Source organism: Eurosta solidaginis, chromosome 2 (genome assembly GCF_040869045.1).
Source record: "Eurosta solidaginis isolate ZX-2024a chromosome 2, ASM4086904v1, whole genome shotgun sequence".
Lineage (NCBI taxonomy): Eukaryota > Metazoa > Arthropoda > Insecta > Diptera > Tephritidae > Eurosta > Eurosta solidaginis.
In genome coordinates this window covers 14,992,468-15,018,902 of record NC_090320.1, presented here as the reverse complement: position 1 = coordinate 15,018,902, position 26,435 = coordinate 14,992,468, and the positions used below count along the sequence as shown (strand labels likewise).

At 36.0% G+C, this 26,435-nt stretch overlaps 2 protein-coding genes across 6 annotated transcripts in view; one reads left to right on the top strand and one right to left on the bottom strand.

Annotated features, from left to right (window-relative positions):
• Positions 1-18,555, bottom strand: part of DIP-eta (Dpr-interacting protein eta) — a 139,870-nt gene extending 121,315 nt beyond the window's left edge. For both annotated transcript variants that reach the window (XM_067764502.1, XM_067764503.1), the window contains exon 1: positions 18,236-18,555. The gene's annotated coding sequence lies outside the window, so the exon portion shown is untranslated. The remainder of the gene's footprint in view (positions 1-18,235) is intronic.
• The window catches only part of DIP-theta (Dpr-interacting protein theta), a 554,628-nt gene that overhangs the window by 184,863 nt on the left and 343,330 nt on the right, over positions 1-26,435 (top strand). The gene's annotated exons all lie outside the window — the stretch shown is intronic.

Here is a 26,435-nt window from a genome sequence, read left to right as displayed (position 1 = left end):
CACAAACATTTGTGCCCATTGTGAGTGCCACGTGGGCACACATTCGTTCAAACAGATTACTTCCTAGTGGTCCTCAACGAACCACTTGATGAATTTAAGTGGGTGTGAAAGATCCACCTCTTCATCCTCTGTCAGACTGTAGAAAAAATGTGCGACCAGAAATCTAAGTGGCCTTGTTTGCATGTCCTGGACATCGGTAGAGAAAGCAATGAATCGACTCCTCTTCCTCCACATACTGTAACATTTTGCAGATCGAGCTTGTAGGTATGCATCACCGTTGGAGCAAGGGTACAATAGCGCAATGATGACCTGTGATGATACCCATAAATACTCTAACTGTACCTTTGTTTAGCTGAGAAGGTGGCTAGTTCCTTTTTCATCAATCAGGGCCATTAAGACTTTGAAACCTTGTAAACAACCAGGTTGATACACAGCACGTACCTTGTACTAATCTCTTATTTCTGAATTTTTTTCAGTGATATCCCCGTGGTGTTGTGCGCAGCTGTACGCCTCACATATCTCCATTTCGGAACCTTTCGTATCTGCAAATTCATTCCCTTCAATATCGCTGTGCCCAGAGACCCAATAAAAGAGGACATTGAGATGCCTTCTGGACGCCATAGAAGCTCAATATACCACTTTATCATGTTGGATTTTAATGCCTGTAAGTTTGTTTATTTGGTGTCAGGGACCGCACTATCCTGAATCAGACTAGTTGCTCTCTGTATGGCATAGACGTTTGCATGAAAGACTCTGCATGTATGTCAGGAAGTCGGTACGATTATTTACCTACAGATGATTGGAATACACTCCAGCTTCAGGTCCTCTTTCCATTTTCAAGCTATATACATTGTGATGCCCTACTACTGTCTATGTTTTCCTCTCATTCCCGTTCTCGCATGATAGCTTACCATGTGATTTTAAAACTGGCATCATGCTAAACTCTGTTCATAAGAAGCTTACAAGAATGATGCATAGCTTTCTTAAATCAAAATATACAAAGCTATGTTTTGTATGAAAGTGTATTTGAAGGAAAAATGGAAGAATCGTACAACAACAACACGTGTCTTTGGTTGTTGTTTGCTTTTGTAGCAGTGGATGTGGCCGAGACTGTTTATCAATGGATCTATCATCGCAAGAGGTGATGTGGTGGTAGTAAGCTACGCCTACCATACCGAGCGGCCTGTGTTCAATTTCCAGACAAAGCACAAATTTCGAAAAAGCTTATTCAGTTGGGGTCGCCCTATGTAGCTCGCGTACCAGCGATTTGCATAATAAATTAAAAGAACCTCGTAAATGTAAATTAGAATAGAAGCTCGGCTTTAAACTCCTCTGAGGTAAAACGGGCCAATTATCTTTTTAGTTTTTTTTTTTTTTTTCTAACCAGTTGTCGACCTCATCTTAAAGATCTTATTTTTTCGCTTGACTTGAAATTTGTTACAGGCTTATCGCCTTGATAAGGCAAATACTTCAGAAAATATTGTTTCCGGGAAATGAATTAGGGGTCTAACTTTTCTCTCTATATTTTGTTGCCATTTACCTAGGCTAAAATTTGAGGAAAGGAACTTTTCTTTCCGGAATGTAGACCAGGGACCAAACATTTCTAAAAAAATTGATTTATGCGGCGACTTGTTTGAAATTTGGTTCTTCAACGGACAAAGGGAAGAGAGAAAATAAGAAGAAGAATAAGAAGAGAAGGATATGGAATAGCAGAGCAAGATGTAGGAGGCATGAGTGTGGGGTTATTAATACAGTGCTATAATTCACTACAATGGATTTTTTAAATAAAGACTGATTTCGCTAAAAAAAATCGTGATGATCTCAACTCTGAAATATCAATTTCTCAACTAGATTTGCTCACTATTTGTAGAATTTTTGTTCACCCTGATAAGCATGCTTATTGCGGTTATAAAAACTTATATCAATAACTGCAGTTCTTTACTACATTTCATAGCACCTTCTTTTAATGCGTTCTCCTTTAAAATCCTTTCTCAAAGCTTTTTCATAATCTTATCGCTTACCCTTTTTGCACTACATTAAACGCGCATAAATCAAAAGGTAAATGCATACATTATTACAAAAACAAATTTCGCCTTCTATAAAAAGAGGGAACAAGGAAACAACTAAAAGAAATCTGTTTTTCAATGCAAGCGCCTCAAAGTATGCAACACATACGTGTTGAGTATATGAATATGCGTTTTGTATGTATGTGTTGTATGAAATGCTCGCCGGCATGTTGAATGCGACTTAAAAACGGAAGTCGATTATTATCGCATGTAATTAACAATGGTGACAACAACAATAACAACAACAGCAATAATCAACGACAGCAAAAACAAAATTATGAAATTCATTGGCATGCAACCACAACTCAACCTGTCAACGCAGGCGATTTTGCTTTCGCTTTTGTTGATTTTGAAAATGCAATCGTTTTTAAGTGCATTTTCGTGTATGTATGTATGTATATACATATGTATGCATACAAGTGCAGCGGCTCCTTGTCCACTAAGTTGTGTAACAACAGCAAGATGGTTTTGTTTGACAGATTTATCAAATGGCCGACAAACATAGTGGTAAACAGGCAGACAAGAATAATCGTCTGACAATAGGTTGAACGAATTTGCAAAGCGAGTGGACACATATATGCTTATGGGTATGTTTGCACATATTGGGGTTGTGAGTGGCATGCATGTTGTTTTCACAATTCGTCAGTTGGATTGTGTTATGGTTTAATGAAATTATATAGCAGCGAGTGCAATTCGTAAATGCCGCACGCACCATCAAACTTACAGATGTTCGTCAGCATGTTGGCTTGTTGTTTTTACATTTTCATAATATCGCAGTATTTTGAAAGTACAAAGATACACCAACATGTAGGTAGATATTAATATGGGTAAATGTGTTGATTAATATTGCAGTTGCTTGTTGTTCGGTAATTTGCGTAAAGTTAGTTAAAAGAAGTAAGGAAGTCTAAGTTCAGGTGAAACCGAACATTACATACTCAGCTGCCAAATTACAGCTTGCAAAAGTTTTAAATTACCTTCTTTTAAAAGTGGGAGGTGCCACGCCCATTGTCCAAAATTTTAATAGTTTTCTATTCTGCGTCATAGGATCAACCCACCTACCAAGTTTCTTCGCTTTATCAGTCTTTGGTAATGAATTACCGCACTTATTCGTGTTTTCGAAACTTTTGATATCGAAAAAGTGGTTGTACTTATAGTCCGATTTCGTTCATTTTAAATAGCGATCTGAGATGTGTGCCCAAGAACATACATACCAAATTTCATTAAGATACCTCAAAATTTTCTCAAGTTATCATGTTTACGGACAGACGGACGGACGGACGGACATGGCTAAATGTATTCCTTTTTTCGCCCAGATCATTTTGATATATAGAAGTCTATATCTATCTAGATTAGCTTATGCCGTTAAGGGGTACCGTAATGCGAACAAAATTAACATACTGTGAGAGCTCTGCTCAGCTGAGTATAATAAGGAATAAAAGGGAGGGAAGAGAAAGTAAATCTTTCTAATAGGTGTAGGAGGTATAGACGAGTTATTGATTTGTTATGGAAATGTGATCAGTTTGCTTTCGATTATGAAGGCTGTCAATGAGTTGAGATATATAAAAAAATATAGATTCGTTGTAGAAAAGTTATAGTAAAACGTCGATATATTATGGAAAGGTTATCAATTTGTTTTTCAAAAACTGTCGACGTTTCGTCGAAAAGTTATTGACTTTTTGTGCAAAATTTATCGATTTGTTATAGATTTACTATCGATAATTTATCGAAGTTATCTAAAATGAATCCATTTATTATCAAAAAGCTGTGGATTTTTTATAGATTTATTATCGTACTTAAATTAATTTGTTCTCGGCATGTTATCGATTTATTAAAGCCGACTCGTAAGTTTTTTTTTGATACGTACATATACTGATAGGCCGATAACAAGCCGAAAACTTATCGAACATCACGAGTACTGGATACTCCCGATCTATTTTCGATATGCAAAACGTTTTTAAATATTAAAGCTTAGCTAAGAGTGATGGTACTTTTGAGTCTAATGTGAAGAAATATATAAATAAGAATGTCACAGTCTGCTGAAAGGACATAAAATTGTTGGGTACACAGCATTAAATATAAAACAACTCAATAGATTGATGTATTATGTATTTTTTGTTAAAATTTGAAGTGGTTACTTTTCAACAAAACACAGTCGGCGCCTTTCTTATATAACCAAAATATTAAGCTTCGAGGCAAATGAAGAGGACGCTAATAAAGAAATAAATAAAATAAAAAATAATAAAGAAATACTTTTCCGAAAAATCGCTGCGATCCGACTAATGATTTTCGGATACTCAAATATACTCGATCACCGATTTTCATAGAGAAAGTGATATGTTTGCGTTCAAACAGACAGACAGACCAACATGGCTAAATGAACCCACTTCGTTAACCTAATCCTAGTTCCGTAACATTTTTGGTGGATCTATATTTTTGCTTTCAAGATTCGTATCGAATTTAATATAATTTTTCATTTTCATTAAAGGTATAAAAGAGTTTGTCTGTTTGCTCGCTGTGCATCAAACGTGCAAAAAAGCACTTAGCGTGTGTCTCCATTACAAAATAATTGTGTTGAATTTTTCCGAAACACAAAAATATATTAAAGAGACAAAGGGATAGTAAGAAGAAAATGGCAATGACAAGTACAGTTGGGTATATAGACTCAGATGTTCATACTTATATATAAGACTATCGATTGTTTTTAAGTGACACTAAAAGTTAAATTATTTAATCATACCACAAAATCGATTACACAGACAATTACAGCTATGCTTTGGTCAATATGCGCGTGCCGTCATTGATACAATGTCAATTACTTAATTAAGTAGCCTTGAAGTAATCAATACAAAATTGTGAGTCACATTTTTTTCCCAGCAAAATCGAAAACGTTTCGTAGGAGAAGAGATCTAGGAATTAAACTCACAGCATTTGAATGAAAAATATGCAGAGTGTGGCAACGAATCGACACCTACTGTCGTGAATTTAAGAGGAAACAGTCCGAAATACTTCGCTTATGGGCCAAAAGTAGTTTCCAGCGTCTGTTTATTTTGAGATACGGCTGCAGGCGTGCGTCAAGAAGACAAAAAATTGTTGTTTTTTTTGTGTGATAATCATAAAATAACAAGAGTGAAATAAACAAGAAAACTTCACGACCTCTGTTTGAAGTTACAAATATTATGGTGCATAATTTTAGGCGTAAGTTCCAGCATATAGATCGCCAGTATACCAATAATATTCGAATTAAAATTTTTTGCATTTCTCAAGCTTTACGGTTTTTTTAAATTTGGTTAGCATACATTTTGTAATATGTACACTTTAGGCCGGGTCGATTTGTGGGGAGGCAAAAAAATCGCCCATTGCTCTGTGAAAATCATATTCTAGGGATCAAAATAAGAAACTTTGCCGAAGGAACCATACCTCTAAAACGAATTCTGATGTCCCCCCCTTTGGGTAGTAGGGGTAAATTTTGAAAAATCCTACTTTGAAATGCCTATGTTTTTTCTCTTTGGAGTTTATTTTTCTCTTTAGAAATTTATTTAGTCAGAACATATGTAAATGAAAAAATGAATTTAACTTAGTAATAGAAAAGAAATAAAAAAAGTTATTAGAAATTAGCGTTTTTACAACCCCCTTTTAAAACCAAGGCATCACTGTGATGCATTTGCATGTCCTAAACATAGTTGTGTGGGTTTTTTATTCAACCGTTTTAAAAAATGAAGGTATCACTGTGACACAATTGCAGATCGTAAAATTGCTTGTGTATTTTTTTTAAGCCACCACAAGACACAGCAGGTAGAATTGAAATTGCCCCTACCCAAAAGTTCGACCCAAAGGGGGGACATCATAATTCGTTTTAGAGGTATGATTCCTTCGGCAAAGTTTCTTATTTTGATCCCTAGAATACGACTTTCATAGAGCAATAAGCGATGTTTAAATCGACCCGCCCTAGTACACTTATTTCGTTACTTATGAATACAACATGCTCGCAATGCATGCCGAACTACGTACCATAACCTATCACATACAAAAATGTCTCGAGCGCCTAAAACTATGCAAATACGAAAAAACACGATATACAGATTCGGTTGAAATGAAAAAAAAAAAATCCAAATATTCAAATTACATAAATTTATTTATATACACGTAAAGCCAACAAAAATTGCGCACATTTATGCACGCACAAACATGTATGTATTTTGCATGTACATTTTATATTCTAAACTGTTGTGTGCGCTACCAATTCATACATACTTAAAAAGCTAATGAACAAACCTAGCAGCTAAATGAACAAACAACAAATGTACCAGCCAAACAGCGAACAATGTGCTTATTTGAAGACATGAAAATTAGTTAGGCTCGAAATTGGCAGTTACTGTCCACAATACCTACGCGTTGAAGTGCAAGTGAAGTGGAGTTGGTCACGAGATCATATGGCATAATACAGCCAAATATAATGTAAACCATATAGCTGGGTTGGTAAGCCAAATGATTTAAATAAGTTAAATTGTAATGGCACGAAATGCTGTTAACTACAGGGGAGTGAGGTAGGTTGGCTGTGTCCGTTGCATTGCATATTTTTTTGTCATAATTACAAAAATCACGAATTCTACAAATAACTAACTAGCCAACCTAACTAGTCAGTTCGTCGACCAGGCATTCAGCCTCTCGCCTGTTAGCTCAATTATACGCGCTATTAATAATTCTTTGTTTACAGATATGTATGTACATGTAAGCGCATTAGGGTGCACCTTAGTTTTGAAATTTGTGTATATAACACGTCCAGGTTTTGAAATAACTTTAAAATTTTTATTGCACACTTCTGGAATTTGTTTTTACCGCTTAAGCGTATAAGTTAAAAGCAAAGAGAAAGACCAAAAAAAAAAAAAACAAACAGATTAAAAAAACAAGTAAGGACGGGACTTTATACCTTTCGTGAATGGGGCTGAACAATAATCTTATCTCGTTCGTAATCTCCAAATAATCGGATGTATAAGATAAGAAATATATAGTGAAGAGATGTACATACCTAAACGATTTTTAAGATAAATATAAAATAAAAAATGGCAAAAAACCCCCTTATCTGAACGATCGGTTGTATGGGATATATATTATATAGAGCTCCGATCGAAATGATTTTTTCAGGAAATCTTCTATGATATATTTAATAAATATCACGAAGTTTAACTTTTTTATATTGGAAATTAAGGGAGAAATGGCCAAAAATCTTTCTATCTGAACGATCGGTTGTATGGGATATATATTATATATAGCTCCAATCGAAATGATTTTTTCATGAAATCTTCTATGATATATTTAATAAACATCACCAAGTTAAACGTTTTTATATTGGAAATTAAGGGAGAAATTGCCAAAAATCTTTCTATCTGAACGATCGGTTGTATGGGCTATATACTATGTATAGCTCCGATCAAAGTGATTTTTTCAGGATATCTTCTATGATATATTAGAATATATATCGCCGAGTTTCACGTTTATACTTTCTAAATTGCGGCAGGAATAACCAAAATCGTCTTATCTGAACGATCGGTTCTATGGGAGATATATGTTATAGTGGTCCGATCCTACCGGATCAACCCAGTTCGTCGCGTTGATCAATTTGGTATACTTAATGGTGAGTCTATCTTCTATATTTCTCAACGTTACAAACATCGGACCAAAGTTAATATACCATTTCATGTTCATGAAAGGTATAAAAAATTATACCAGAGTCTAGCTTCGCGAATAACATGGTCGAAAATGAATGTTCCCCAGCAAACATCAATAACACACTTAGGATCCTTCACATACAAGCAAAAGGCCGCCTTCTCATCGTATTCAAAACATGGAAATCTACAAACAGAAAAAATTCGACGGTAGAATAGTAAACGAACAGATAAACACAATTTCTAACACAATATTTGAGCTTTTAAAACTTGTTTACAAGAAACAAAGTAATCACATAGGTACAACAGGCAAACACACAACAACAAATAAACACAAAACAGTGAACGCAAAAACCCACGAAGAAGGTCAAACGACTAGAATTACTGACTTTTACCTGCCTCGGTCTGAATGAACACACAGCACATTCACATAAATATATACAGGCATCAATTTTGACGATACCTGCTCATGTACCTAAGAACTAGAAATACAAGACAAGCGACAACAACAGATCAGAACGAAAATGGTCACTGATGATGGCACAAGGCAGAAACCGGATGGTCTCGAAACCAAATTTGACAAGGGATGACGGAAAATCGTTCCAATATACACCACAAATAATTGACTTTCTGCTTTTATTAGAAACAATTTTAATTCATGTTTGCTGTTCTGTGAAAAATTTTAACAGAAAAGCAGTAGCGGTAGTAAAGATAACTGCTTTCGATAGTAAATGCCAATGCTCCAACGAAGTCGGCAAAATCTGAGACTGGATAAGGCTATGTTATCGGGGCGTCCATGCAACTTTCCACGATTGCCTTCAGAGGCATATGAGTACCCTTTGAATGCGCGCAGTATTTGCCAACCATTTTGATATATCCCAGCTACTTATTTATTTGACCCATAACTGTTGACCGTCTAACGAAACGTTATCCTAGCTAAATTGCGTCAATTATAGGTACAAGAAATACTAAATTGTTCTTAACTTGGTTTTCCCAAAGAAGTGTTTGCTTCGCTTTTTCTATGCTTGCATAAGCAGGTTCCGGCAAGACTAACTTCTGGGCAGAATCATGTTTATCCATTCGCAAAAGATGACCTAGCTAACACAATAGTTGGTTATTTATTGTTTACGGGAGTACATACATAGCCAATTCCAAATGCCTTACGGCTTTCGTTTTTAAAAAGGCTTCAATTCTTGTTTGCCGGAGTAACCCTGTGTTATGTGATTTTGGTGCGAAATTAACACAGCTAATAAATTTCCCTCTATACCTTGAAAATCAGCTGTTAACCAGAAGGTGGGGAAAATTTTCCTGTCACCGGTTTGCTGGAGTTCGACAAAGCTAGCTTCCTTCCTTTTGAATTCAGCGACGTACCAGAACACATCGCAGTAAAGTAAAAATTTTAATTCGTGGTTTTCTTTTAGTAGAAGTAGTCTGTAACGCAAAAAAATTAAGTGTATTAATTGACTAGACCGGCAGCTTATGGCTCCGGAACGCCTATTAAATCAATAGTCCATCAAAGAAAAATTGGAGTATATCCATAATCTCCCGGAAACTCCGTATGACCAGCAATATTTTTGTGAAACCGAGAACCAAATACAGCACTCACCCACATTCCACGAATATCGATGACTGCAAGTCATATACAGCGATCCATTCAGCGGTGTCTTGAGATTACAGCAGAGGCTATTGGGAATATCAGCTATATTTCGTTGTATCGCCAGTTTTAACATGAAGACAAATTTTCGTAAGATATTATATTCTATGCCCTATTAGAGGAATATCACGATCACCTGCATATAGCTTTAATTGATCTAAAACGTTGTTCGTCTAAAGTTAATACAAATGTATAATTTTCATCTGTCAACCTCCAGCAAGGTTAGTTGGAAACAGAGCACATGGAAATAGGTACATACGTATATATGATGATTGGGCATTTCCTCAGGTTCGAGTTAGCAAAGAAAGAAATAAAGCTCTGTTAAGTAACCAAAAGTTGTTAATAAATTACAGAATTTACGCTATAAATAACTTAATGAAGAACGAAATGTTTAATAGGTTAAGGTTATCTTAATATAAAAGCAAGATCACGTGCAAGCTGACGCAAAAAAAAAAAAAAAATATATATTTGAGGTTTGACTTTAAAAAAAAAAAAAAAAAGATTTTACTAAATTACGTTTGAAGGGAAGTGCCCGCGCACATTTTTTTTCTATAATTTAAGAAGAGGGTATACGCATATACTTATGTACATTTCTAACCTTCCTCAGTTGCGAATCGATTTTTTTTTCTAGTGGCAGGACCATGCTGTCAGCATACATATTTTAATGTACATACGTACATATTCCGTAGCACCAAATCTAAAGAGTAAAATTTTCCGTTGTTTTCCCTTTCATTGATTTGCTCCATTCATAATTTAGCTATAATTCCTGTTGAGCTTGCTAGTCTCAAATGACTCACTACCACCTAAAAGGGTGCCTTCTAAGATTTGTAAATTTGGTAGGTAACTAAGAAAAAAAAAAAACACGAAGTCTTCTTTATTTGAGATGTAGGTGATCGCTTACTCATAATAATTTTAACTTTAACTAATAGCAAAAGGACACGAAATCGTACGACCTGCGGAGGAGGCCTTCTACGCTGCGTGGGATCCTGAATTATCAAAAAACAACATGTAAGTGACAAAATATACAACAATGAGTATGAATTATTATAAACGAAATTGGTACTAACGTTTGCTTTCTACCACTAATGGTAGTAGTTTTGGTTGTTTTTGGGTAATTTTTTTTTTTTTTTGATTTGCTATTTTTATTTTTGACCGTCTAAAGTCTTTGCGATTTACCTTTCGAGTTTGCACATTTTGAAATTGGTTTTTTTCTTCTTAATGTTACCTCTCTCTCAATGATTAAGGTTCTCAGAATTGAGGTAGGTCAGGAATAATAGTTTTGGCTACCCGCCAGGAAAAGTGGTTAGTAATAAACAAACACTTTATTTTTTTTCCCCTTATTTCTTTATAAGTACATTATATTCCGTACTGTAAAGACCACATATTTTTGGAATTAATTAGTATTTTTAAGAACAATGTTTCGATTTAAAGTTTGAGAATTGTACTGAAATAAATAATATGGATCTTTAAATTATTTTTGAGTTGGTCTAATTTCGAAGGTCGTGTGGTGGTATAAAGGGGCTTCGGTACCATCAATGAAGCCAAGGTTGGGTGGGTTTGGAGCAGCCCAAAATTATTTTCTAGGCGCTGCAGGGCAAGTGGTTTTGGTATTGTGTGGATGGATTGGTGCGCAAGATGGTGGTTGTTAATTTGTTTCTTTCCCTAGTGTGCAAAATTAAATTTATCTTGTTAGATGATGGACTGGGGAGAAGGTGACTTGGTCTTGCATTTGTGTATTTTGAACCCACGCTGACTGAAGCTGCGGGATAGGCATACTAGTGCACACGCCACAAATGCAGGACATAAACAGGCCCTTCTCACTGACATGGTAGCCGGCCACAAAACTCAGTTCCACGGTTCCATAACAATTGGTTGAACTATGCCAAAACTCATACTGCTCATCGTTAAATCTTATTATGTTCCTATGGAACCAATTACGTTTTCATATGAGACAGACGTGGACAAAGGAAAGGAAAAATTGAATCATCTTCTCTTTCATCCTAGCATGTTCAGTTGAAGCTTCGGCATATTTGCAGAATGCTTGAATATGACTTATATAAGTACTATTGTTTAATGGATTAAGCAAATCCCAGTTGACTCCCATTAGCCCTGAAATGCCACTGTGGTACCACGACTCGTGATTTAACCAATGGAAACTTACTTCAAGTTAAGACAAATATTTAAAAGGAAATGGGGGAATATCTTCCCACATAATACACTTGTTTATGCTTACATGTTAGAAAAGCCCCCAGGGTTACTATCCCTGAGTTCAAAGAGGATATAATATTTCGTCATATAAAGACCTCCGACTGCCACTTGCCCTATATGACTTCAACCGCTACCATTTATTATAACTTTTATCAAGCCAGTGCTGAGAGATACGAAGCACATGAATCAGCATCGCCTTTGCGACATCTAGAGCAGTGGTTTGCATATCATAGCAAAATTGTGCTCTCATGGCGTATGCGAGAGAACAATCACTTAAAATTTTTGGAGACTCATAATCTAGAGCGAATCTGTGCCGTGTTATCAAATTAAAATAACGGCATGTGGACTATATAATTTCATGGCCCATTTCTACAAAGCCATACCATACTCGATGTTCCCTCGGTGAACACAGATCTTGAAGTTCATATTTCAACCTGGCCTTGAGAGCTCACGATAAGTGGGGTTCGCCTATACCAACTTGGCTATCATATAAGTACATGCTTCTATTTTCCTCGCGATCTGCCAAAGAGTGATCGCACAGCAGCACCAAGTGAGACTTCTTTGCAAGCTTTTGTGAAAACATAGAAGGCTGCAATGATTCCACGCGATGAAGAAACAAATTATTGGTAAAGCCTTCTGCCATCGAGATATAGAGATATTTTGATGAAAGTTTGGAAATGAGATGCCAGTATCTTATGTTTCTAGCGAGCACTTATGCTCTGAGTATTCCCGTTGCGCTCGAGAATATAATTTGGTATTGCCTTTGCTGGTTAAGTAGGGCTGCCACGAATCTCACACGAGGAAAGCCAGCTTGGTTTTTTTTGGATTACATAATTTCTATACAGTGCCAGAGATCTTTGCGTCTTGATGTAGCTACCAAGCAGGATGTGTTTGGCAGTCTCCACTTTACGAGTAGATGTATAACGCTCTCATGTGTATCTTAGTGACTTAAGGTCTACCTGTCGGTTGTCACGGTTATAAAAGATCAGTTAATAACAAAGAATTCGTGCTGAGTACCATTTCGCTCTATGAGTGCTTTCGAATGATGTGTTTAGCTTATATACGAAACAGTTAAACCTAAATTTTCAACTCATGGAATGAGTTTTCGAAAATGTACATCCGGTTGCTGTCGAAAGGATTATAACATTTGGGTGAGCTTAAGCACGACTGCTTCAAATTGGTAACAGATACCTGAATGAACTTAGTATGGTGGTCAAAAGTGACCTGCTCTTGTACCTAATGACGACCTAGCAATCTGTTTAAGGTGTCGACTTCTGTCCATCCGTGGCCTGTTTTGAAGGGATATAAGGGCATGGACTATATGCGTCGAATACTGCGGACACGTTCTCAGTGCATGTAAAACACAGTAAGATCTGGGAAAATTTTGAAGGCGGGCCTTCCATGGGCTTAGGGTGGTAGTAGTGAAGCTATTACATGCAAGGCTGTCTATTTATTTATTTCCACATACCTAGCTGCATTGATCTTCTTCATGATCAAGCTTATCTGGTAGCATGGATATGGTAAAAAACCAAAATTTTCACAAGTAAATAACTTCAACCCTAATACTCATATATGTATATATGTAAGTATGTGTACAACTCTCAACATAATTTTCCAACAACTGTCGTTTTAAACAAACAATCATACAACAACACCAATTATGTATGACTAACAGCACCACAACTAAGCATAATAACGACATTAGTGGCCAACAAACAACAAAAAGAACAATAATATCGGTAGTAAAATGGCATGCAAAGGATGGACGCATATTTGTGGAGTGCACGCAATTTTCATATATAATTTGAAGTTTCTAACACTCTTGTTTTATTCATTTACATGTCTTTTTTCCACTGCTAGTATATTTTAATTTTTGTTAAATAACATCATGTTTGAAATCGCATTACTACATTTATTGTAAGTCGCCGCACAAGAGATATATTGCCAATTAGTGGAAATTTTAAACAGAGGCTAGGCAAGCGCCAAATGCTCGTCTACTCAAACGGGATTGGCAGAGAGAGTTGGCGTGGGAATGGCAGCGAGAGCTAGAGTGAGATTTGGAGGATGACTGGAGGTTGGAAAGGGAGTGAGAGTGGTTGTGGGTGTGGGAGGAGGAGCGGGAGTTGGAGTGGGAGGTTTATAAGTGTGGGGTGAGGGGTAAATGGAATAAGGGATGGATAAGAATAAAAAGAAAAATGGAGGATCACTTTTAGAATGTAGGCAAATCTATTTTAGCCGTGGCTAAAGTGTGCGTGGTACACTAGTTTGGAATAGGGGCTGGCCAGTGAAATAGTCCTACATTAAATTGACGTTATGTCCGTTGATCTTTTGGCCCCCATTCCCAAAACATTGCATTATACGAAAGAACAGATTCGAGATTTCAATAAACTCGACACTCTGAGCGTTCGTGAGCCGAGGCGGCCTTAAGCCGAGCTTGCACGGCGTATTAATTTTCACTGAAAAGCTTTTAATTGGCAGAAATACACTCCTAGTGTTCTCTGTCAAGGGGAGACTAAGATTAGAAAATCTTTTTATTTGGATGCTAATTTGCCTGGGAGTTGAACCAAGCACCCTACCACCATACTACGAGGGCCAACAAACAATAACAAACACCTCGACCTAAGTAGTTGCAATCCGCGAAAAAATTGGTTTTGAGGTGCTGTAGCCCAAGATTTAGAAACTCTTAGGGTGTTAATAAACATAAGAAGTTATTAGTGGTTTTAGCTGGTACATGGTGCTGCCCAAAATATTTTCAATTAGCAAGGTCACAGCTTTATAACAATTAGGAAATCACGGCACATTGGCTACTTGTGCAATTTTTATTTTAAAATTTTGGACTGCCGCGGATTTTCGCAAAAGTAACGTAGTTATTATTTAAAACTGCGTTTACCGTACTTTTTATACTCAGTTCAGCAGAGCTCACATAGTATATTAACTTTGATTGGATAACGGTTGGTTGTACAGGTATAAAGGAAGCGAGATATATATAGACTTCCATATATCAAAATCATCAGGATCGAAAAAAAATTCGATTGAGCCATGTCCGTCCGTCCGCACGTTAACACGATAACTTGAGTAAATTTTGAGGTATCTTGATGAAATTTGGTATGTAGGTTCCTGAGCACTCATCTGAGATCGCTATTTAAAATGAACGATATCGGACTATAACCACGCCCTCTTTTTCGATATCGAAAATTTCGAAAAACCGAAAAAGTGCGATAACTCATTACCAAAGACGGATAAAGCGATGGAACTTAGTAGGTGAGTTGAAATTATGACGCAGAATGGAAAATTAGTAAAATGTTGGACAATGGGAGTGGCACCGCCCACTTTTAAAAGAAGGTAATTTAAAATTTTGCAAGTTGTAATTTGGAAGTCGTTGAAGATATCATGATGAAATTTGGCAGCAACGTTACTCCTATTACTGTATGTATGCTTAATAAAAATTAGCAAAATCGTAGAACGACCACGCCCACTTTTGAAAAAAAAATTTTTTTAAGTCAAATTTTAACAAAAATTTTAATATCTTTACAGTATATAAGTAAATTACGTCAACATTCAACTCCAGTAATGATATGGTGCAACAAAATACAAAAACAAAAGAAAATTTCAAAATGGGGGTGGCTCCGCCCTTTTTCATTTAATTTGTCTAGGATACTTTTAATGCCATAAGTCGAACAAAAATTTACCAATCCTTGTGAAATTTGGTAGAGGCTTAGACTCTAGGACGATAACTGTTTTCTGTGAAAAAGGGCGAAATCGGTTGAAGCAACGCCCAGTTTTTATACACAGTCGACCGTCTGTCCTTTCGCTTGGCTCTTAACACGATAACTTGAGCAAAAATCGATATATCTTTACTAAACTCAGTTCACGTACTTATCTGAACTCACTTTGTGTCGGTATAAAAAATGGTCGAAATCCGATTATGACCACGCACACTTTTTCGATATCGAAAATTACGAAAAATGAAAAAAAATGCTATAATTTTATACCAAATACAAAAAGGGATGAAACATGGTAATTGGATTGGTTAATTGGCCCAAAATATAATTTTAGAAAAAAAACTTTGTAAAATGGGTGTGACACCTACCATATTAAGTAGAAGAAAATGAAAAGTTCTGCAGGGCGAAATAAAAAACCCTTGGAATCTTGGCAGGAATACTGTTCGTGGTGTTACATCTATAAATAAATTAGCGGTATCCAACAGATGATGTTCTGGATCACCCTGGTCCACATTTTGGTCGATATCTCGAAAACGCCTTCACATATACAACTACCACCATTCCCTTTTAAAACCCTCATTAATACCTTTCATTTGATACCCATATCGTATAAACAAATTCTAGAGTCAACCCTGATCCACCTTTATGGCGATATCCCTAAATGGCGTCCACCTATAGAACTATGGTCCACTCCCTCTTAAATACTCTTTAATACCTTCCATTTGATACACATGTCATACAAACACATTCCAGGGTTACCCTAGGTTCATTTTCCTACATGTTTATTTTCCCTTATGTTGTCACCATAGCTCTCAACTGAGTATGTAATGTTCGGTTACACCCGAACTTAACCTTCCTTACTTGTTTATTATAAATTTTCGCTTGCGCTGTGAAGTGAATTAATGTCGATGACGTTAATTCCCACATGATTCACATAGTGTTGCAGCTTATGGCTGCAAATTAATGCCATTGACTTTAGTTCGCTTTCAAAAGTGAGTTAATGTCAATTCCCTTTTACATTAATTCACTAATGCTTCTGATATTGTTGCTGTGCAGGCTTTCGAATTAACTTTATTGACTATAAATCGCTTTTTATAGTGAAATAATGTTAATTGATATTAATTTCATTGACATATTGGGAAATACTATGCGCTATAAAGGTTTTTAGGATATCCCTAATATCACAAAACAAAAATGTATCGACTGTAGTAATAAAAAAAACCGCTTAAAACAGAGAGACTGCGAAGAAGATACGGGAAATAAACCATGCCTACATTTTTTTTTTGCTCATAACTAACATTGAACATTACCATTCCGTTGACAACCCAAACTATGGGCTCAACTGAAGAAGTGTTACTAGTACTCGTTCTAAGCCAGTTCTATAGCGGACAGTCCTTTCCTAGTTTCCTTTTTGTTAGCTCGCAACCGATTCCAACCGTTCTGCTAGCTGATGATTGCCTTTCGTGTACCAATAGTTCGAAGTGTTGTTAAACTACCGTTTTGTTGCCGGTATAGAATGAAATACGAAAGGTTTTGCTACAGATCTGGCTGTTCGAAAATTGCTTTGCCGACATTTGGAAAATAAAAATCCCTTTATATCCATTCCCTCCTCATTTATCTAAGCCCACCCACTCACACTGCTACTCCCACTGCCACTCCACCCTTGTTTTTTTCCACTCTCACTACCCCTCATACTCCCACTCTCACTCCCAGTCCCAGTCTCAGTCCCGCTCCTACTCCCTAACCCCTATAAATTACCTCGCACATGGAATTTACCAAATATTGGATACTCTTTCATATATTTACGGAGATATAGCTAATTTAAATTTTTGCTTCACTTCTACTTCCACCCGCTCTAAATTTTCCACCTGATTTGCATAATATATGGAATCTATGCACTAAATATCGGATCGCATTTCAAATAATTACGGAGATATAGGGAACTTAAATTTTTATTTCATTCTCGCTCATTCCCTCCATTTCCACTCTCACTCCTACTACCTAAGTCTTTGGATTTGACTAATCTCTATTCCAAATACTGAAAATTTCCTAGTAAGGCGCGTGACACCGCCAACTTTTCCAAAACTTTATATATCATACAAAATACCGGGTAACAACGTGAACTTACTGTGGAAATTTTTATAAGATCGGTTGAGCCTTTGGATACGCATAGGTAAATATACATAAACATCTATATTTATGTATATATAAGGTTATTATTTTGACGGTATATGACCAGAAAAAATTTGTCGGCTCTCACAGTGTGTATGGTAAATTCTCATGTACTCCCTCTCAACCTAACCTTACCTAGTTGACTAGTGGCTTCGGGTGCCGAATATGATAGGGTGAACTGACAACGGGAGAACCCATTGAAGGTGCCGTGTATAAGCCAACACAAGTCGGAAGGCCTCAAGTAGGTTTACGCAGGAGGGTTACTAGTCAAACCTATTGGTTTAAGCAAAAGGACGATAAAAACATGGAAAATTTGAATTCAGGTTAATTGAATCAAGTTGCCGCTCCGCGCGCTGCTTTTGTACGAACCTTTTGTTTGGTAAGCTTGGAAACTTAATAAGTAAGGTGTTAAAGAGATCTTTGAATCGAGCTCAGCACGCCGAAATAGTTGTCGCATGCTTCGCTCGTTCAAACGTAAGACCACTTTCTGTTTTTTACATCTCGGTGTGAAGAAAAGATTAAAGCAACTTGTTTTATTTCAAAAAAAAGCATCTGATCTCACATAAATGAAAATTATATTGTGGTCCAACTAAAATTTTTTTCGTATTGACTGAGTATTATCTCTACCTTACGTAGGCCTCATTTTGAGTTAAACATTTACTGATCTGGGCTTGGCTACCATATTTTCTTTTACTTCAGTAACTTACTCCTTTATACGAAAACGATTTTATATTTGTTTTGAAAACTCACTTTGCTGCTCAAGACATTCTTGAACGGTTAGATACATAACACTGTAACACCCGAATTCTAATGAATTTTTCCCCGATAATGAAATTTTATTACACTTAAATTAAAACGCGTCTTCTTTTAATTCAAAAGGTTATCATCTTAATCAGCCGCAGTCTATCAGTGCATTCCGAGAAAACAAAAATGATTGCAAACCAACTGCCTGTTCAAGTAAACAATAACACCACTTCACATATTTATTATTCAAGCACACACACGTTTTCGATTGCGCGCCATAATTGTTATTTTTTTTCGTTTTATAATCCGTTCAATACAACCGTTCACAAGCGATGTCGAATAACAACTGACTCGCAATAGGTCGGTTTCATCAGTCGAAAGCATTAGCGAAGTGCTTTTACAACGTGCTGTCGTGTCGTTTGAGTGACACGACCATTAAAAACGAACAATCGTTTTCACCACAAACAAATTGTGGTGCAAAAACAAAAACACGATTGTGGCATAAACATAAGGTGAAACACTGCTACAATCAAATCCTGCTGCCCAAACAAAGACAATGTTAGCGTTTACACCGTCGCCTTCGATTTTTCAAGTTAACTCAGTCAGCACTAACACCGGCAATGCAGACGAATCAGGCAACTGTGATTTTGTTTTTGTACACGTTTTCTTTTTTTTGCTGCTGATAGTCAGTGTGGCCAGGTGATGCAAAAAAAGAAGCTAGATTGGCAAAAAAAAAAAGGTTAGAAAAGGCCAAATTTAGAAAAAAAGAAGCTAAAAAAAGGCCAGACATTTTTTGGTTAATTCATAAATTTTTTTTTTTTATATTTTAGTTTACACATTTGTAAATAAAAACTTATAAATATAACTTAAGCATAACTTCCTGTTTCAAAACATATCAGGCATATTTTCCTTGACTAGCACATGGAATTACTTTAAATGATTGCATATGTGTATACACATAAAAAAATATTACAAACTAATTATTTATATAAAATATTCCCCGGCTGAAGAATCAGAAGAGCTTAAGTCTGGGTATAAAGCTTGGCTATTTACCATAGATATGAGATCATCGGTAATTTCAAAGTCATTACAACATTTAGATTAGCGTTTTAACGAGCATCTAATATTACGCAGCGCATTAAGCATTTTAATTTTTAGTTTGTTCCTTAATTTAGTTTTCAGAATTTTCATGCCACTGAGTTTCGTTTAATCCATTTTTATGTTCTCGGACTTCCGACCAAAAATCCATGGTGGAGTGTACATTTTTCCATTGTATAGTTATAAGTTTTCGCCACTGCAGCTCTATTAATGCTATTTGACTTGAAGAATAACTAAACTTCTCTGTTTCAAAGTAAGAAAATACATCTGGCTTTGAAGTTTTCAACGAATTTTCAGCAGAAAAAGAATTAATCTTTTGTAGAGAACTCATATTATTAGGTATTAGGTGTTCACAGGAACTATTGAAATTATTTTATTTTAGAAATTTTTAAAAATGCATTCGGAGTAAAAAAGGCTAGAAAAAAGTCACGAAGCTAAACCCAAAATTTCAAGGCTAAATGCAAAAAAAAAAAAAGGCTAAATCTAGCCTCGAAAAGGCTAACCTGGCAACACTGCTGATAATCGGCGCTACTTGCTTTTGAATTTTTTTAAATTTTTTTGCTATTTTTTTGTTTTTATTTTATTGCTGGTTTTGTTTCCTTTTGTAAACATAAGTACAAATGCCTATCAGTGTACGTATAGGTGTGGCGATATGTTAGGGCCCTCCCTTGTCTTTGTGTTGGTTATGGTTTTTTTGGTAAAGCATCTAATTCGTGTGTTGAGTTTCTTTGAAAGAGGGGTAATATATTAACACCGCATTGTTAGCCTTGACAACAGTCTGTTATGGTGGGTTTTGGGAGATGTTAAATAAAATAAGGGGAATTGCGTAAAAGTATACTTTAACTGCGGTATGATACTTATCAGATTTTGAGAAACATATTAATCGTACAAGGCGGCACTTACTTCCAGAAGAAGGCGGGATCATTTACCTTAGAACACGTAATAATAGCATACAACAAAATCTGAACTTTTTCATGCAAGAGTGAAACTATGGTTTTTCATAAAACCAACTTGGTATAAACCATTTTAGCAGAACATACTCATCAGGTCCAAGTTATTTTGTTTTTGTTTTTTTTTTGCATGGAAATAAAAAGAGTCGATAAGTTATACGAAATCTGGAGAAGATACAACCTTGATGTTCTGAAAACATTGCTCTCGCACCAAGCCTAACATATCATACTAACACTTCCACCCTTCTCGATTATTGCCTTAAATATTTATTTTTAATTTTGGTATAGCAAAGAAGTGAAGAAGAAATGCCAACTAAGTCTTTAGCAACATTGTGGATCAAGTCCTATCAACTGTAAGATGCCTCCGGGAAAATGTGAAAAGAGTGAAGGAATAAACCGTGGAGTTTCAAAGTATTAGCAATAAATGTTACGTATTTCATTAGTATTTATATTGCTTATTGCCAAAGCATATGACCTTTAACCTTTAAATGCATATTAAAAATGATCTTGACCATGGTTACATTGTTGTAAAATGGCCGCTGTGTATTGTAATTTTAGAAGTCGATGGGACGTAACCGATTTAATCGGCTTATTATTACGGTTAGCGAATTATTATAGTCGCGCAATCGACTTTGTAATGGGCGTGCTATCACCTAGTCATCGGATTGTTGTTGGCGTTGTTGTTATACCGATAAAGTCTATCTTTGAAGGTCTTGGGGAGTGCCTTCCATGTTGGTGGTCCGTTGCGGATATAGATCCAGTACGTTCTGGTTACAAGCACCATTAAAGTACTAGCCCCAACATCACGGGAACGTTTTAATATAACCACGTTGCACTTTCTATATCTTGCCGCCTCCCACTCACTAGTTTCGGGAGGAACTTGGGGTCACCAGAGCCTCGCCATCGGCTCCTTATTGCTTCTTTACAGGACGGTATACAGATGAAAATAAGTCGCCAATAACAAATCGTTAAGACTCTGAAAAAAAAATTCGGAAACTTTGCCACAACATATCGATATTTTATCAATAAATAATAAACTGATAAGAAACCGATAACAAATCGTTAACTTTTTGGTAATAAATCGACAGTTTTTTGATAACATATCGATATTTCCTAGATAAACAATCCATAATTATTCGATAGTATATCTACATATAAATTTTCGAAAACATCGATAACTTTTTGGTTACAAATGATAACAATTTCGATCGCATCGATATGTTTCGATAGCAAAAATTCTATAATAATTGGTAATAGATCTATAAGTTTTTGATAACATAACGTTAAACTTTCGATTAATAATTGATAACTTTTCGATGGTAAATTAATTATTTTTCTCTAACTCGTCGCTAAAAAACCGGTATTTATTTGGAGCCTCTGATATCGTTAAGTATTTTCAACACTTCGATAAGAAACCGATAACTTGTCGATAAAATACTCGTAACATTAACTTGTCGATAAGAAATGGATAACACGCCCTCATCCTGTCGATGACAATAATTCATCGATAACACACCGTTAGCGTTTCGATAAAAATAGATAACACGCCTTGCTTTGGCTGGATTTGCTATCGGATTTCGCTCATATCATATCTACATTGTACATTATTTCCAACTTAAGGTACAATCTAACCAAAACGTTATGAGCATGAGTCACATCATAGCATATTACCTCCATTCTCATCCCGTTGCATCACTTCAGGTTATATAGCACGATTTGGAATTACCTCGTTTTAAAATCAAATCTATCGAATCATAACATTTTACATCTTATCATAATTTGACATCTTATTATATCACAATTCCATCACATCACATTATATATCGTCATATCACAAATTAACACCAGATCACATCTTGCCATATGATATCGCATTATATATCATTATACCACAATACGTCATACTACATAGCATAACATATAACTACATTAACACTTACATTCTATATTCCCCCATAGAGCATACCCGTTCCAAAGGCCTATGCATACAACTAACTTACGCCAACAATATGAATTCCCCCGTATAGTGAGCAAAAATGTTATCACCTTCAGTCTAATCCACACCTATCTTCCTAAGTCCTAGGTGTCTTAAATTCAACCCATTTGAAATTGCCAAGCAGATATAGATTACAATTCGTGAGTCATCGCACTTATTGAATGGGGCGAAGCACTGCTATAAGAAAAGGTAGAAGAAAAAATAACAATCGAAATTAGCGAAAATAAAAAAAGGATCAGGGAAGGGTCTATTGTGTTACTTTTGAAATTTATGTAAAGAGCAGGTCCTGTGGATATTCAAAAATTCTCTTTAGCTATTTTTTATTATATACAAAGAATTCTGGTTTATATACATAGAATTACTGAGTTTTCAAGGTTCACAAAATATACATCGATTCAATAAAAACGTGGTTACACTTAGTATACACCAACAACGCGAGTGCAATAAACTTTTATTTATTTGCTATAAATCGCAGTAAGATTTCACTACATAAACAACAAAAAGTCTGCGCGCAAATAAATTTTTCCAAAGTACTTACTTATTTACCGTGAAACTAAATTGTCTGTCAATTAAAAAATTTTACAATGGTTTCGCGGAAAATCACTTAAAAACTACAACAAATAACAAAAAAAAAAAAAGACAATTTAAAAGTGCCGAGCTGGGTAAAACGATAAAACGCTAATAAACCTGTTGTTGAAGAGCAATAACAATACGAGGTTGGACAACAACAAAACTAACAAAGAGAAAACAACATGGATTATAAATAATTTTTTGGATTTGTTTCGTTTCTTTTTAATTTTTTTATGTTTTGCCAACCAAATGACGCGCCTGCCAGCCAAACTGCGGCTACTCAATGCTTTGTTATTGTATTCGCGTTGAAATAATTTGTGCACGCGAATAGTTTGTGAGTATTGAAAAGCAAAGTTCATGGCGCGATTGGTGTAAGCGATACTTAATTGTAGTTGGTTGAGTTGAATATTTGCTCCGGTGGCTAGAAGTACTTTAACTTTTGCGTACTTGGAGTATTTTTCATTTTTATGCGCAATAATAATACAAGACCAAAGAAAAAACAAGTAAGGAAGGTTAAGTTCGGGTGTAACCGAACATTACATACTCAGTTGAGAGCTATGGTGACAACATAAGGGAAAATAACCATGTAGGAAAATGAACCGAGGGAAACCCTGGAATGTGTTTGTATGACATGTGTATCAAATGAAAGGCATTAAAGAGTATTTTATGAGGGAGTAGTTCTATAGGTGGACGCCATTTAGGGATATAGCCATAAAGGTGGATCAGGGTTGACCCTAGAATGCGTTTGTACAATATGGGTATCAAATGAAAGGGATTAATGAGTATTTTAAAAGGGCGTGGACCTAAGTTCTATAGATGGACGCCTTTTCGAGATATCGCCGTAAAGATGGACCAGGGGTGACTCTAGAATGCGTTTGCACAATATGGGCATCAAACGAAAGGTGTTAATGAGTATTTTAAAAGGGAGTGGGCCTTAGTTCTATAGGTGGACGCCGTTTCGAGATATCGTCATAAAGGTGGACCAGGGGTGACTCTAGAATGCGTTTGTATGATATGGGTATCAAATGAAAGGTGCTAATGAGTATTTTAAAAGGGAGTAATCCTGTTTGTACAATATGGGCATCAAACGAATGGTGTTAATGAGTATTTTAAAAGGGAGTGGGCCTTAGTTCTATAGCTGGTCGCCTTTTCCAAATATCGCCATAAATGTGGACCAGGGGTGACTCTAGAATGCGTTTGTACGATATGGATATCAAATTAAAGGTATTAATGAGTATTTTAAAAGGGAGTAATCCTTAGTTCCATAGGTGGACGCCGTTTCGAGATATCGCCATAAAGGTGGACCAGGGGTGACCCTAGAATTTGTTTGTACGATATGGGTATCAAAAGAAAGGTGTTAATGAGTATTTTAAAAGGGAGTAATCCTTAGTTCCATAGGTGGACGCCGTTTCGAGATATCGCCATAAAAGTGGACCAGGGGTGACCCTAGAATTTGTTTGTACAATATGGGTACAAAAAGAAAGGTGTTAATGAGTATTTTAAAAGGGTGTGGGGCTTAGTTCTATAGGTGGACACCTTTTCGGAATATCGCCACAAAGGTGGACCAGGGGTGACTCTAGAATGTGTATGTACGATATGGGTATCAAATTAAAGGTATTAATGAGGGTTTTAAAAGGGAGTGGTGGTTGTTGTATAGGTGGTCGCATTTTCGGGATATCGCCATAAAGGTGGACCAGGGGTGACCCTAGAATTTGTTTGTACAATATGGGCATCAAAAGAAAGGTGATAATGAGTATTTTAAAAGGGAGTATTCCTTAGTTCCGTAGGTGGACGCCGTTTCGAGATATCGCCATAAAGGTGGAGCAGGGGTGACCCTAGAATTTGTTTGTACAATATGGGTATCAAAAGAAAGGTGTTAATGAGTATTTTAAAAGGGTGTGGGGCTTAGTTCTATAGGTGGACGCCTTTTCGAGATATCGCCATAAAGGTGGACCAGGGGTGACTCCAGAATGAGTTTGTACGATTTGGGTATCAAATTAAAGGTATTAATGAGAGTTTTAAAAGGGAGTGGTGGTAGTTGTATATGTGAAGGCGTTTTCCAGATATCGACCAAAATGTGGACTAGGGTGACCCAGAACATTATCGGTTGGATACCGCTAATTTATTTATATATGTAATACCTGGCAAGATTTTAAGGGTGTTTTATTTCGCCCTGCAGAACTTTTTCATTTTCTTCTACTTAATATGGTAGGTGTCACAACCATTTTATAAAGTTTTTTCTAAAGTTATATTTCGCGTCAACAAAACAATCCAATTACCTTACCATGTTTCATCCCTTTTTTCGTATTTGGTATAGAATTATGGCATTTTTTTCATTTTTCGTAATTTTCGATATCGATAAAGTGGGCGTGGTTATGGTCAGATTTCGCCCATTTTTTATACCAAGAAAAAGTGAGCTCAGGTAAGTACGTGGGCTAAGTTTAGTAAAGATATATCGGATTTTGCTCAAGTTATTGTGTTAATGGCCGAGCGGAAGGACAGACGGTGGACTGTGTATAAAAACTGGGCGTGGCTTCCACAGATTTCGCCCATTTTCACAGAGAACAGTTACCGTCATAGAATCTATGCTCCTACCAAATTTGAGAAGGATTGGTAAATTTTTGTTCGACTTATGGCAATAAAAGTATTCAAGACAAACTAAATGAAAATGGGCGGAGCCACGCCCATTTTGAAATTTTCTTTTATTTTTGTATTTTCTTGTATCATATCATTACTGTAGTTGAATTTTGACTTAATTTACTTATATACAGTAAAGATATTAAATTTTTTGTTAAAATTTGAATTTAAAAAAATTTTTTTTTAAAAAGTGGGCGTGTTCTTAATCCAATTTTGCTAATTTTTATTTATCACATATAGAGTAATAGTAGTAACGTTCCTGCCAAATTTCATCATGATATCTTCAACGACTGCCAAATTACAGCTTGCAAAACTTTTAAATTACCTTCTTGTAAAAGTGGGCGGGGCCACGCCCATTGTCCAAATCTTACTAATTTTCTATTCTGCGTCATAACGTCAACCCATCTACCAAGTTTCGTCGCTTTATCTGTCTTTTGTAATGAGTTATCGCACTTTTTCGGTTTTTCGAAATTTTCGATATCGAAAAAGTGGGCGTGGTTATAGTCCGATATCGTTCATTTTAAATAGCGATCTGAGATGAGTGCTCAGGAACCTACATACCAAATTTCATCAAGATACCTCAAAATTTACTCAAGTTATCGTGTTAACGGACGGACGGACGGACGGACGGACGGACGGACATGGCTCAATCAAATTTTTTTTCGATCCTGATTATTTTGATATATGGAAGTCTATATCTATCTCGATTCCTTTATATATGTACAACCAACCGTTATCCAATCAAACTTAATATACTCTGTGAGCTCTGCTCAACTGAGTATAAAAATAGGTAGGTACTTTGTGTAAGGATGCAAAGCTTCACATTTTTTGTGGTCTGCATGTAAAAACTATGACTACGAATCACGTATCTCAAAAATATATGAAGTAAACGTAACTATTTGATGAAATTTGATGAATTTTGAAGCTTCTATCCGTAAAAAAGGGGCAAAAATGA